This window comes from Anastrepha obliqua, chromosome 2 (assembly GCF_027943255.1).
Source record: "Anastrepha obliqua isolate idAnaObli1 chromosome 2, idAnaObli1_1.0, whole genome shotgun sequence".
Classification (NCBI taxonomy): Eukaryota; Metazoa; Arthropoda; class Insecta; order Diptera; family Tephritidae; genus Anastrepha; species Anastrepha obliqua.
Window position 1 is genome coordinate 79,276,239 of NC_072893.1, and position 14,251 is coordinate 79,290,489.

General features: G+C 35.4%; 2 pseudogenes; both read right to left on the reverse strand.

Moving 5' to 3' along the window:
* Window positions 1-10,946: 10,946 nt before the first annotated feature.
* On the reverse strand, window positions 10,947-11,132 carry LOC129239862 (U2 spliceosomal RNA; annotated as a pseudogene).
* Window positions 11,133-11,714: 582 nt separating this feature from the next.
* Window positions 11,715-11,901, reverse strand: LOC129239921 (U2 spliceosomal RNA; annotated as a pseudogene).
* Window positions 11,902-14,251: the final 2,350 nt, after the last annotated feature.

Below are 14,251 nucleotides of genomic sequence, written 5' to 3' on the forward strand. Positions count from 1 at the left end.
CGCACTATCGGATAGCACACAACTCCGCATATTACAATTTGTGGCAGGCGAAGTAAACTTCTTTTTGCGCTACAGAGCTCCACTTCTATGCTACTTACACACACTCAAATATCTTCAATTAATGGCATCAGAAGACTTGTGCAACGCTTAACGGTCGACATACACTCAGACGTTCAGACCTTAGATGCTGCACCTTAGCTTTGCGGTGAAACTTTTGCGAAATGCAGGGCCTAAACAGAAGGGTCGAAAGTAGACGTATTTTCTGGCAATTACGGGGAGAAATTGTGCAAGGAAGCGGGTTTACGAATTTCAAACTGTTAAGCATGCTGCCGCAAACATGCTACGCTCGATGTGGCAAAGTGTCGTTTCGGTGTCGTTATCGTGGATATTGCCTTTGGCTGGGTCAGTGTCTGGTATGTCTACTTAAACGGCTTTCTAGAACTGACTATTTGTTGGCTGCTGCTGCTTTAGTCACCAGTTGGTTAGTTGGTTGACTACTTTATGTTGCTTCTGTGCTGCTGTCGGCTGTGCTGCTCAGAGTTAGCATAGAAATGAAAAAAAGCGATTTTCCGTGAATGTATGCGTATGGGCGTTTGTGAATTTGAAGTGTCACTATGTCGCATGTGCACACGTACAACTTGAATTCTCAAGCGACCATTGTTACCGTGGCTGCAGAACGCAAACTCAGTATGTGTCCAACAAAACTTTGTGAATAGTTTAATTTTCCCTGATTCCAATTTAATCATGGAAAGCAAAGCAAAGTCGCAGCAGTGAACAGACGTACTTTTAATTCAACGGATGATGTTCGTGCAGCTGATTCACAAATAACGCGCCTCTTTCACAACACGTTCTTTTGCCTCTCCCTTGGTGAATACCGAATTCCGAAATCTCAGCACGGATGTGGTCATAAAGCAATTGAATGCACGAAGAAAGAAGGAGTGCTAGAGTTTGACTACGTTGTAGGATGGAATAGTTAATCTTCGCGTGTACTATAACCCATGAATATGAATTTGAAAAATATACCTATATTCCTTACCACCAATGGAATAATTTTATTTTGCTCAATTTTTGAAAATGAGCTTAGGGAATGTATACATATTTCTCTGAATGCATTTACTATTACAAATTGCTATTGTAAAAATTTCCGCTTGATAAAATTATTAGATGATTTAATATCGATAAGAAATTTCTAGAAACTAGATGTAACTTCTCTTAGCTTAGCTTGTTCAGTATCCAAGTTTTAATCTAGCCATAAACCAGTCTTTCGATGTAGGATGCAATGGAGCAATTGCAAAATGCAAGATAATTAAATTTTCAGTAACCAAAGAGCAGCTGTGACTGACCAGCGGTTGATAAAAGCACACTAGCGGGTGGGTAGGTAGGTGAAATGGTTGAAGAGCCAGTCTGGCACTGGTCAAGTAGCATTAAAGCGCCGTTTTGATACCATTATGAGACCTCCAACAGGAAAATATCTACAGCCAGCCAAAGTTATTGATATAATGGTGGAGATTGATAGGACAAAAGGATCGCCCAGCTCGAAAATGAGCCCATGTGAAGGTACATTTTCACATTCAGTAATATCAAGAAAACAAAAAAAAAACGACTGCCTTAGCCGAATGCGTTGGTGCGTGACTACCATTCGGAACTCAGACAGAACATAGGTTCCAATTTCCATGAAACACCGAAATGCAGAAAAAGTTTTTTCTAATAGCGGTCGCCCCTCGGCAGGTAATGGCAAACCTCCGAGGATATTTCTGCCATGAAAGAGCTGCTCACAAACAATTGTTTGCCGGACTTGAAACTGTAGGTCCCTCCTTTTGTGGAACAACATCAAGATGCGAGCCACAAATAGGAAGAAGAGCTCGGCCAAACACCATTTCCTCTGAGAAAAGAATACTTTTGGTTACCGGAAATGTTATACGCCACTTTCAAATGGCTACTAAAGAAATTTACCATAAAGCAAGTTACTGAAAGGTGGAGTCAAGATACAGCTTGGTAAGATATCAAGACGGGAAACGAAGAAGTGATATGCACATAAAACCTTAAGATAGAAAATATATCCATTGCAAGCGCAGCTACTCTAATAAGAAATCATGCAGAGGGACTGAACATGCCTTTTCAAAAAAGGAAAACGATAAGGAAGAAACAATTTTTCGTCTTTTAACTTTGGGTATGGATTGCCTTCTTTTGGTACTCTAAGTCAGGTATTCGTCTTGAAGGATAAAAATTGAAATTTATAAGGCTACTGAATGATGTGACAAAACTGACTACCTGGATGTCTCAATTAATATATTTCTTTGGTCTCAGTGTGCTACCAGTATCAAAATTCCTGTTTCTATACGATATGTGGTCGACGTACCCGAATGGTTTGTTTAGTGTTGCTACGAACTATCAAAATAATATAAATAATGACATAGCGATCGCTCCTCAGCAATGGCAAACCATTCAAAGTATTTATGACTTGAAAAAACTTTTTAAAGAACCATTTCTCGTTCGAAGGCGGTTTAATACTGTAGGTCCGTCCATTTGTTGAACAACATCAAGACTCTCGGTAGGATGAGCTCGGCCAAACACCCAAAAAAGGGGTAGCACATTTTATATATACATATATTATACAATAATGATTCGGCTAGAAATTTATATACATATCCAAGGACTGTTGTTTAAGTAATCTCTCTTTCGAAAGATTAATCCAAGAAAATATTATCTAATAAGGGTTATACTTAAAATTGTATTTTATTCATTTAAAAATGTTGCCTGTTTTTGTTTTTGTTTTCTTTGTTTTTTTGTGCCAATTTCTGCTAAACCTTTTAACCTTTTCCGCATAACTGTTATCACTCGCATTCAAACTAATGCAGTGAACTAAAGTTTACTTTGTCAATGCTATAAAAAATTTGAATATTACCAAGGAGTATAAAATTCGAATATGAATATAGTATTTTGACACTCGCTGTAGTATTGGTGGGGAGTGACATTCTGCTATAGTAAAATGTAGAGCAACTTTTTGTTCATTTGGGGTCCCCGTTTTATTTTCCTATTAGTCATCGAATGTATGTAATACGTCTGTAATAAAGTAGCAAGCAAAAAATACTAACGTTTGCTATTTTTTGTCAAACTTTCTGATAGCTGTCTATGCATGGCCAGCCATCTATACAGCTATGCTTATGCGAGTGTGTGTGTACAAGTGGTACTATTAAAGTGCTTTGGGGTATTTATTAATTCAGATCTTTACTGCCAGCGCAATGCGTACTTTGTGTTTTTGGGCTATTTTTCTTCTCTTTGGTTTATATGTCCATTTGTTCACTTGGTCGTTGCTACTGCAGGCACGTTTCAAGCATTAAAGTTAGATTTATGACTTTTTGGGTTATAAAATGACTTTAGATTGATTCCCGTCACATGATGACAGTTTTTCTTCACTGTCAACTTGCACACGTACACATATGTATAGCTCAGCACACACTTTAATAAATACATACATACATACATACATTTACTTGCATACATCAACTTCAACTCACGGCAGCAGCTGCTCCTCATTCGGGTAAAGTCGGGTATCCTTTAGTAATTTTACTTTTCAACTCACACATATGCACACACACGCACACATTTATGCATAGATATGTACGAATTCATAATAGTTCATATCAACCTATAAGTATGTATAAAGAAATGTATGTACATATGTTTTAAATTGAGCGCTCCCGTCTCGGTAAGCGGTTGGTTAAGCTGTAGATTTAAGTGGCACAAAGCTTGATACGCACCAGCGCATGTGGCAACTAGTTTGGTGACAGTTTCGAGCGCACCGCCCAGTCCTCTCCTCCACACTAACGGCAACACGAAGGCAATGAATTTTTAAGTTCTTCTTAAGACTTCTGCCGCTTATGTTTGCCAGCTTGGCTACTTTGCTTCTGACTGCTCTTTCCCTTCTTCAACTGAGCGTGTGTGTAGTTTTTGCCTGCCGAGGCGTCGCCTAGCTATTGCTAGTGTGAGTGTGTTTGTGAGTAGGTGGGTTGTAGGTGTTTATGTGTTTGCTCGAACCCAATTTGTGTGGGCGGAATTAATTTTGTGTGGTATTAAACTAAATCCTGTTAAAATTTGACAAATTGTTTCCCTGTTTAACAGCAAAATGATGGCTTTTGTATACAACACAAATACTGTTAAACATATAATATAATAGCGACTTGATGAGCATTCTAATAAATTCTGTTTACATAATTATATGAATGGTTAGTTAGAGCTGGTAAATAGCTGAATATGAAATAAAGGATTTAAGCAGCTGAGCCGCTAAATTTTATACTCTAATAAGCGGATACTACAAATTAAATTTAAAGGGAATTTCCTCCCAAAAGCTTTCAGGGAATGTTATATAGTTATATCAGATGGGGCCCGTGGCTTCGCTTGTGTATAAAACGAGATTGGAACATTAAATAAAACGGTTACCATAATTAAATTTTTTTAAACGGAAAGGCACATAATTTCAATTAAATTTTTTTAATAAATTTCCTCCATATACAAAAAATGTCGAGCTTTAATCATGTGGAAGAAGACAACGTAAATTTGAACTATTTTAATCTGATACAAGATTACAAAAAACTGAATTGACTTTTTCTAAAAATCCTGACTAAAAATTTAAAATTTGGAAGAAATTTTTTTCGAAATTTTTGACAAAGTTGTATGCTTCCGTATAATGTTTAATATAAACTATATTTGGATAAAAAAATAAAAAATATACAATATTAAATAAAAAAATATAATATTAACCAAAAAAATATACACTCAAAATTCATAATATCTCACTTTGCGAATATATTTGTACAATCATACAATCCTATGTAAAAATCGCACAGGTGACATGTGAAATAAATTTCTAAAACCACTTTCGAAAAAATCGGGTGGCAACAACGAATAAAAAGATTATTTTATTAACGCTGAGTGGGTAATCTTCACCTGAATTAAAACTGAAAAGCAATTTGCTAGGAAATACATTTAAATATATATATAATATATAATTGTCGCTTACACCCTTTTTTGGAGTTTGGTAAAGCTTCTCCTCTTATTTGTGGAGTGCGTCTTGACGTTGTTTCACAAATGGAAGGACCTACAGTTCTAAACCGTCTCCGAATGGCAGGTATTTTTTATCAAGAGCTTTTTCATGGCAGAAATACACTCGGAGGTTTCCCATTACCTGCCGAGGGGCCACCGCTAATAGAAAAAACTTTTTCTTAATTTTGGAGTTTCACCGAGATTCGAAGCTACGTTCTCTGTGAATTCCGAATGGTAGTCACGCATCAACCCATTCGGCTACGGCAGCCGCCAAGATATGCCATTTTGAACTTCGAAAAATAAGAATTGCGAATCTGAAGTAATCAGCGACTTCAAAAATCTCTCCATGCAAAATTATATTAAAATCGATCAAAACAGCACTTTCGAGTGGCTTTTGACAATTAGTGAACTTTTATGACGTAATTTTCAAATCGAAACACAAAAGCTGTTGAAAATGATTGATAGAAGAACAATAAAGACGGTAAATTTACTTCAAGTGTTAATTTGGTTTTTGTTGCTTCGAATTTGTGTGCCCATCACAAATACAACTCCAGAAATGTTGTGAGCTCATTGCCTAAACTCCGTGCATCTGCTTACTAAAGTATACGGCGAAGCTGCAATCGGTTTGCAAATGTAAGTATGAGTGCGTAAGTCAGCGTTTTGCTAGAGCAGATTTTACATTGATTTTAACTGCCTCTGTGAACGTATTCGAATGTAAATTGAAAAGTTCATGGAATCCCTCAATTAAACTTTCTGAGATTACAGAGCATAGTCTCAGCTGTTATGTTAATGACAAAAATTACAAAAGTAAGAAAACGAAAGTATGAGTATTATTTTTGGAAAATTACAAAAACGTACAATATAATAAAATTTTTCTCCAAAAAAAAAATTGTTTTTAATGTGTACGTGATACTCAAAAATTAAAAAAAAAATATAAAAATGTTGAATAGAACGGAAAGAGATATATCTTTTAAAAAGTTTCATCATAGCATAAATCTCACTTTATAATACATTTTTTTTTTCAACTTTTTTCGATTTACTTCTTAAAGCCTACAAATAAACCAATTTTCAGAAAAATTTGCACAAAGTCCAGTCTACTTTGATCAGTCGATATGGAATCACTCAGATATAAAATATCCAGAAGTTGTAAACCAAAGTTGAAGAATATTATTTTGAAGTATTCTATTTTAATTTAATTTTCTCATGGAATTGATGGCATGAGAAAAAAAAACGAATACCCTATCTAGTCAGCGCAAAGGTGAATTCACTAATTGCTAGCAATATTTGCTTCCTACTGAAGCAGCTGAATTTCTATAATTTTCACGCCACTTGGTATAGAGAGCTTTACCAATCAAGCAGCAGCGAAAAAAAATACAAACTGAATTCAAAAAGGAGTATGAAATGAGGAAAACAAATTAAAACCAATTAATGTGGCAATTTTTCACGTATCAGCATTTCATATACGCAGCAAAGTTGGAAGTAAAGCGATTCAATGTTCTTCGCTTTCTTTTTGCTTTCCGCCGAATGAGATTTTCTTGCTACTGCGTCCGTTTCTTGCTTTCTTCACGATGTGTTATTCATTATTGCTGTTGTTTTTGCTTCAATCATATAACACTGGTGGCAGCATCGAGTTTTTGGTGTTAATATATTCTTTTTGTATGACTTTTTACAATTTTTGTTTGCGTTACCAATTAGTATGTACACCATTAAGCAGCGAGTTCGTGTGCAGAAAATTTTCATTTATGCTATTTGTATGAGCAGCTGTATGTGTACGGGTATCTAAGTTAGCAAGTCATACACTATTGCTGCTGCTGCACATATCATCCATTAGATTAGCGCGTGTGGCGAGTAGCATGTGCAGCAGCTTCAAAACGCCAGCAAAATGATAGCTTTGCGGCAAAGTTACCGGTCATTTGTCATTTGTCCGGTGACAGCGAAATGAAGGCGATACCTTTTCCTGTCCAACGCCCAGCAGCAATGCACGTCATGCCACGCCATGCCACTTGACAGTGTGCTAGTGATGCAGGGGATATAAGCAGCGCTATGGCTGTTTCCTCAAAATTTTCTTTTTTAGCTTTTGTTTTTCATTATTATTGCACAGGCGCTGCAACTGCTGCAGCTACGATTTGACCTGTTTCGCTAACGTCATGCGCTCCCCCGCTGGCTTGTTGGTTGGTCATTCTGTTAGATTTCATTCAGCGCTAATTAGGTGGCCATTAATAGTGCTAATTGATATCCATTATGACTTTTGGCTGAAAGTAATGTTCTGAAAGTTTTTGATGAAATAATGGAAACAGCGCAGGAAATAATTTGAGGTGGTCATTCTCTACTAACTTAAACTAACTAAAAACTGTGTAATTATCACAAAATTTGTCACAAAGTCATATTGTTATTTAACATTATTTAAAAAAACAAAAATCTGAGCCGCAATATTTGACTGTCAGTTTTATACAGATAATGCACCTGAGTAAATGGCATTTAATTGGGTCATATGGCAGGCTCTGCAACATCGCAATCAATTCATTTAGGACTAGTCGATGATGGGTGATTTTTGTTAATTTTCTATTGTCTATTTTGTTACCGTTAATATACAATACATATGATCAAATTTGTGCCATTTTTGAAGTAGAACATTTTATTAAACTTTAAACTATAGGTATATCTTAAATAAATCATAAAATTGGGTAAAATTTACTCAAGGGCTTACGACACTCTAGAATTCGAAAAAATTGGTCCTTTTTTAATTTGTTTGTGAAAACTGTGAAGTCAATTAAAATTATAATATAGAGAGTTTGGTTATACATTTTTTAAGTGCAAACAATTTTTACCACATTAATGGAATACGAATAATTTTAGTGTAGGGTATTGCATAATGGTGTTCTAATCCAATAACGAAAACAGTAGGGGGCAGATAAGGCTGCATTCTTTCTCCTTTAGTTTTATCTTGTGGTTATTGACGTTGTTTTGGGAGCGGTATTAGACAGCAACCGTAAAATCGGTATCGTTTGGCATCCACTGAGTATGGAACACCGCAATGACCTGGATTACGTTGACGATATTGTCCTTATTTTGAAAAAAGTGATGGATATGCAATCAAAGCTAGATGAACTTTCGCTTCATACTGAAAGTGTGGGTCTGCGTATTAACATGCACAAAACAAAGACGATGAAGATCAACTCGCTACGTACAGTTAACTTTACACTAGAGAGTCATGCAGTAGAAGGCCTCAGTTGGTTTACTTACCTTGGCATCCAAATAACACTTCTGAAATAGATCTAGAACAACGAATCGTTAAAACAAAGTGCGCTTTTCCGAGTTTAAATAAAGTTTAAAATTCGAAGAAGCAGACAAGAAAAACTAACCCTCGTATTTTCAACACTAACGTTGGGTTCTTCCTGCGCTATGCCTGTGAAACTTGGCTATTACCTGACGAATTAAGATACAAAGTTCAAACGTTTGCGAACCACACTCTTCGCTGAATTCTCTGTATTTGGTGCCTCGAAAATTGAATCTCAATTGCGGATCTACAAAATAGATGTAACCAAATGCCGATTAGATTAGGGAAGAAAAATGGCTCTGGATGCCCTTCTCTACGCAAAACAGCGCACGAAGTCAGTAGAATCCACATGGAAAAAAACTTTTTCTAACTTTCACGGAGATTTAAAACAAAATACTTCGAATTCCCAATGGTGGTCACGCACCAGCCCATTCGAGTACGGCGGCTGCTCTAATACCATTGTTTTACAAAACAGTCCACCGTAAAGTATGCAAAATGGTTTGATATCGTCGGGAGACGATCAAAGGACAAGCGTCCAAATTTTTCGATTTCGAGCAGAGAAGAAGTGAATCGAAAGCGGTTCTTATGTGATTAAATGGAGCACTTCCAAGGCTAAGTCAGTAAATTTTTAGTAACAAATCAACTGTTCAACATTGACAAAAATACTACGTCATATGTCAGCATGTATTTTTCTTTCAGCCAGCTTGAGGGAACTTTGAAAATAAAATGACAGACTTAGAGACTTTTTTAAGTAACAGTTCTTCAATGTGTGTTGGCTGAGGTCCTAACTAATTAAAGCAAAACAAAATTTATTTTTTGCCTTGACTAGTGTGCCATATTCTCTTAAGTGCAAATAACGTCAACATTTTCAATTAAATTTTAATTAGTTTTTCTTCCTAGTAGTCCCGGAGAATGGAGCAAGAAATTTTTGTTTAGTTAGTCGTATTGCAGTTTACAGAAAGACAAAATTCTTGATGAAATTGAAAATTACGCTAAACTACCGACAAATTCGTAATCCGACAATCTGATTGAAAAATTTTGCAAATATGTTTGATACAATTTGTCAAAATTGTTGCGGCGTAAGTCTATGCACGATGAAATGTCAATAAATGCTGAAAAAATTATGTATTTAGTTTGACCGTAGTCACTCGTGATTGGTCCAAAAACCATTATTGAAAGAAGTACCTCCCATCTATTCTCTATTTACAAAACAATTTCAAATATAACTTCTGTCCTCAGAGTTTCAGAGAGAAATAGATAGGAATTTAGAGAGAAATATTTTGGTAGTATCATATCATCTTGAGTGATACATTTTTAATTGGAATACTGCCACTCATTGTTGATTTTACATTATGTAAATAAAGAATAATTTTGCCAAATTGTATAATCAGTTAAGTTTGTTTATACTTTCTAAGGGCGGTGCCTGTTTTAGTAAGCCTCAAAAGGTTACTTGTTCAGGATTTGATTTTTTTTTTGAGAGGGAACAAATTATTTCAGAATAGCGTCAGAGATAAAGGTGGCGATTTCTTTGTGAAAGAAAATATGGATTGTATTTACAAATTTCCTCAATTTGGCTTGTTTTGATAATTCATGTGACTTTGTTTGTTTGCTATTTTACATATGTTTTGAAATATATATTTATTGCAACCTAAAGTACTTTATAAATTAAAGGTTTGAATGGAATCCTTTTTTATTTTTCAATGAAAGCCCGAGAAGTAAAATATACTTTTTATATTATGAGTATGCAACTAAAAATTTTCCTCAGATTTCTCTTCAAGATGGTTATCTACGGCCGCCGTCATCTCACTGTCGTCTGAAAGTCTTCGTACCCGTAACTTCTTCCTCAACAGAAAGCGACCTTAGCTAATCCAAAGTTAACGCGTTTACTACCATGGTTACAGCTTACATGACTTCTTTCAGATCTGACTTTATCTTGGGGGACACGAAAATATGTAGGGTGGTGATGTTGGGACTATGGGTTGGGATGCGGTAAGAACTCTTGCATACTCTACGCGGAATAGAGTAAAATCCATTCATTCCCAGAGAGCTCGCATGTTGAAATTCTCTGCAATTTTCATTCATGTCAGTGAAAATGTTACTTTCAAGCACGCATAAAATGTAATCCAAGTCTGATATCGGCTTCAAACTTCCATTGGAACTAAAAAGGACTCCTGTTTCCATGTACAATACTATTGTTGCTAGTTTTCAATTTTGTTGGTAATTCGAAAGCTCATAGATGCTAATTAAAAAAAAATACCAGTCTAACGGTTAGACTTGATAGAAGTGAAACCTTCCGTAAAACAAACTGAGAGAGAATAAGACGAAAGCAGCATTAGGAGCGGGATAATTATAGGTTCATTATAACATTGCTATAAAGTTCATATTTTATTTTCTTCATTTTATCATTATTCATCCTCAATGTTTTCAATTTCAACAAATGATACGAGTGGCTTATGATAGATAAAATATGACAAATGCTTTGGTTTCGATGTTGTCAAAAAAAATACCCAAACGGACCGAAGAAACAGACTTACAAATTTCTTCCATTTCCGTCTACTTGTATTCATATAAAAATTTATGTCTCTTCCCACCAAAGCTAAATGTATTAGTATATTTTTTCTTGTATTTATTCAAGGCTGAAATCCCGGCGGTACTGCAATACCGGGCCAACCCGTGGCAGAGGTGGAGAGCAAGCCCCTAAAACACTCCGCCCATTTCCAAAAATTAGTTTAACATTTGCTGTCCTCCGATGGAGGATCTATCAGATGTTAAGCTGATAACAACACTACCTAGTCAATACATTTTAAATAATAAACCTAATAAACCTTTTGAGAATTACACGCTCACAAAAAAAAATTAATGTACGAAATATTTATACCGATTCACTTAAACTGACTTTCAGTATCTAAACCAAAAATAGAAAAGCCAAAAAAACTGTTTTCAATAAATAATCAGAAATGTCCTACAATGCAAATTTCAAAAAAAAAATTTTATTTCTTGTGATTCGAACCAAGAATTTTGGATCGGAAGCTCGCATTGCTAGCCGCTCGGCTATCGCGCCATACTGTCGGTGCTGGCCTAAAAGTTATTTAGTTCGTCGCTACGTTTATATGTTGTAATTCGTTTCACTTTTTCCCAAATCACTCCCAACGATTCTAAAGAAGTTTTCACTTCAAAAATTAATGTACGAAATATTTATCCGATTCACTTAAACTGACTTTCAGTATCTAAACGAAAAATAGAAAAGCCAAAAAACTGTTTTCAATAAATAATCAGAAATGTCCTACAATGCAAATTTCAAAAAAAAAAATCCATTTTCGTCTACATGTATTCATATACAAATTTATGGCTCTTCCCACCAAAGCTAAATGTATTAGTATATTTTTTCTTGTATTTATTCAAAGCCGAAATCCTGGCGGTAATGCAATACCGGGTCAACCCGTGGCAGAGAAGGAGCAAGCCGCCCCTAAAACACTCCGCCCATTTCCAAAAATTAGTTTAACATTTGTTGTCCTCCGATGGAGGATCTATCAGATGTTAAGCTGATAACCACACTACCTAGTCAATACATTTTAAATAATAAACCTAATAAAACTTTTGAGAATTACACGCTTACAAAAATTATTTATATCAACATATAATATAACGCTTCGTAACTAAATAACTTTTAGGCCAACGACGACAGCATGGCGTGGTAGCCGAGCGACTAGCAATGTGAGCTTCCGATCCAAAATCCTCGGTTCGAATCACAAAAAAAAATAAAAGTTATTTTTATTTAGTTCGTCGCTACTTTTATATCAACATATAATATAACGCTTCGTAGCCAAGTTGGTCGCTTTTTTCGTTTCACTTTTCCTCAAATCACTCCCAACGATTCTAAAGAAGTTTTCACTTCAAAAAGTAATTAGAAAAGAAAGGTTCAGACTTATTCTTCTTAATTTCCTGATTATGTGTGAGCACTCTTCCCCCGTTTTACCAAAACGTTGAATAAATGGATTCATTTTCAGGTGATAATTGTGGCACAGTTCTTTGGAGCTCCATGCTATTTACAAACTATTGCTAAGACAGAAATTATGAGTGATATGTTGAGCGAATTCAGCAAGGACTATTTATCAGACTCTTTATTGAAATTTATGGATTATGGCTCACATATTCTAGAACATCAATCTATCGTATTTTGGATTTGATATTATATACTGAACCTTTGATCATTAGACACGCTGTTTTCTTTGCAAGGCACTACTGCGACGAAAAAAAAATCTTTGAACATACATTGCACAAGAAAATAGCTCTCTTATAAATTAATTTTGGAGTAGCTTTGTTTGTATTGTAAAAATAAGTATATCAATTTTGTGACTCACCAGGTAGGTGAGGTTTTATAAACTTGGCGGACTCCGCGCCATTTCAAGCATTCGCTTTGACACTAGTGAAATTTTTAATTTCATGGAATTACTCCACAACTTTTGGCATCTCAGTTAAAATTTGCAATATTTTCTTATTAGTTTTTTTCCACCTTCATAGAGAAGTAAAATTTTATTAGTTTTTCCCGTCGAAGTGGCATTTTAGCTGAAGTACAGGAACGAAGCACATAAGCTGCTATTGCAATTATGAAGTAAAATAGGTTTAGTAGGGTGTGCGCGCGGGAGAGCTAATGAATGTCAACGGCGGAAAAGGTGAGAATTAAAACTTCAGCAAAAAAGCAAAAGTAGTAAAAAAACGGTAATTTGAAAAAAAAAACTGTTATAGTGAGCTGATTTGAAAAATACCACAAATTGCGATATACCAAAGGACTCAAGCAGAATAAATATACATATATAGATATGTACATACGTACATACTTACGTGCCTGCGGGAGAGCAAAGGAATATGACGGCTTGGTTGGCTGACTGGTGGCGTTAGCTGGCAAAAATGGCAATAGCGTTTTAAATACCTCGACGAAATGCTACAGCAACATCAGGCTAACGGGCAAGTGACCGACATATCAAGTGGATACAGGCAAAATAATATCGTTGCAGTTTTGCCATTTAATGAATGCTTAAGGATAACTTTCTTAATTGAAAGCACAGGAAGTGGGAGGAGAGAATGTAAAGCGAAGAAAACCACTAAAGAAAAAATGAAGAAAAATACTAAGGTGAAGAAAAAGCAAAGCGATAGAACGTGAAGTGAAACTGTGAAGCGGGGAAATTGAGAAGTGACGGAAAGAAATAAGCGATGCATACCTAGTATCATAATAGTTAAAAGTATTTAAAGTCGGGTGAAGATTCTGTGTGCCAAGAAAAGGAAGTCACAGCAGAGACAGAGCCAGCTGGGCGAGGTATAGTGGTACATATATAAGTAAGTGTGCGCCGATAGCAAACATTTCGCTCTTCATGCTTATCTCATCTATGTGAGCTTGTCCTGACATCACTATCTCTGTGTTTAACGAGCAAATGAGCGTCTTACTAAATCGGTCAAGATAAATGAAATGCATTATTATGTGCATAAAAGCGCATGGTGTGCACATGATCTTTGGTTAAGCGAATGAGCGCGTAAAATTAAATTGGAGTCAAGTGGAAATCGCGGTATTTAATTAGAACATTTTTTAGAAGCTAAAGATAAGAAAATAATAGGAAATAGCATTGAGGATGATTCAAAAATTTAGCGCAGTAAAATTAAACAGGTTTAATTTTTTTATTGACAATTTATATATATATATCATGATGCAACGCGGGGAAGGGATGCGCATAAAAAATGATTTTGATTTAAAGTCTTCATTTTAAGGAAAAAAAATATATATAGAAGGAACTTTATCGTCAAAAGCAGAATTTATGATAGAAAATTTTAATATCTCTCGTTTAATTGGCATTATTTTGTAAACTGATAATTTTTCTGATGGACATGTCGCACCCTAAATACAAAAGGGTCACAACTCAAAATTTTCCACACTCGAGC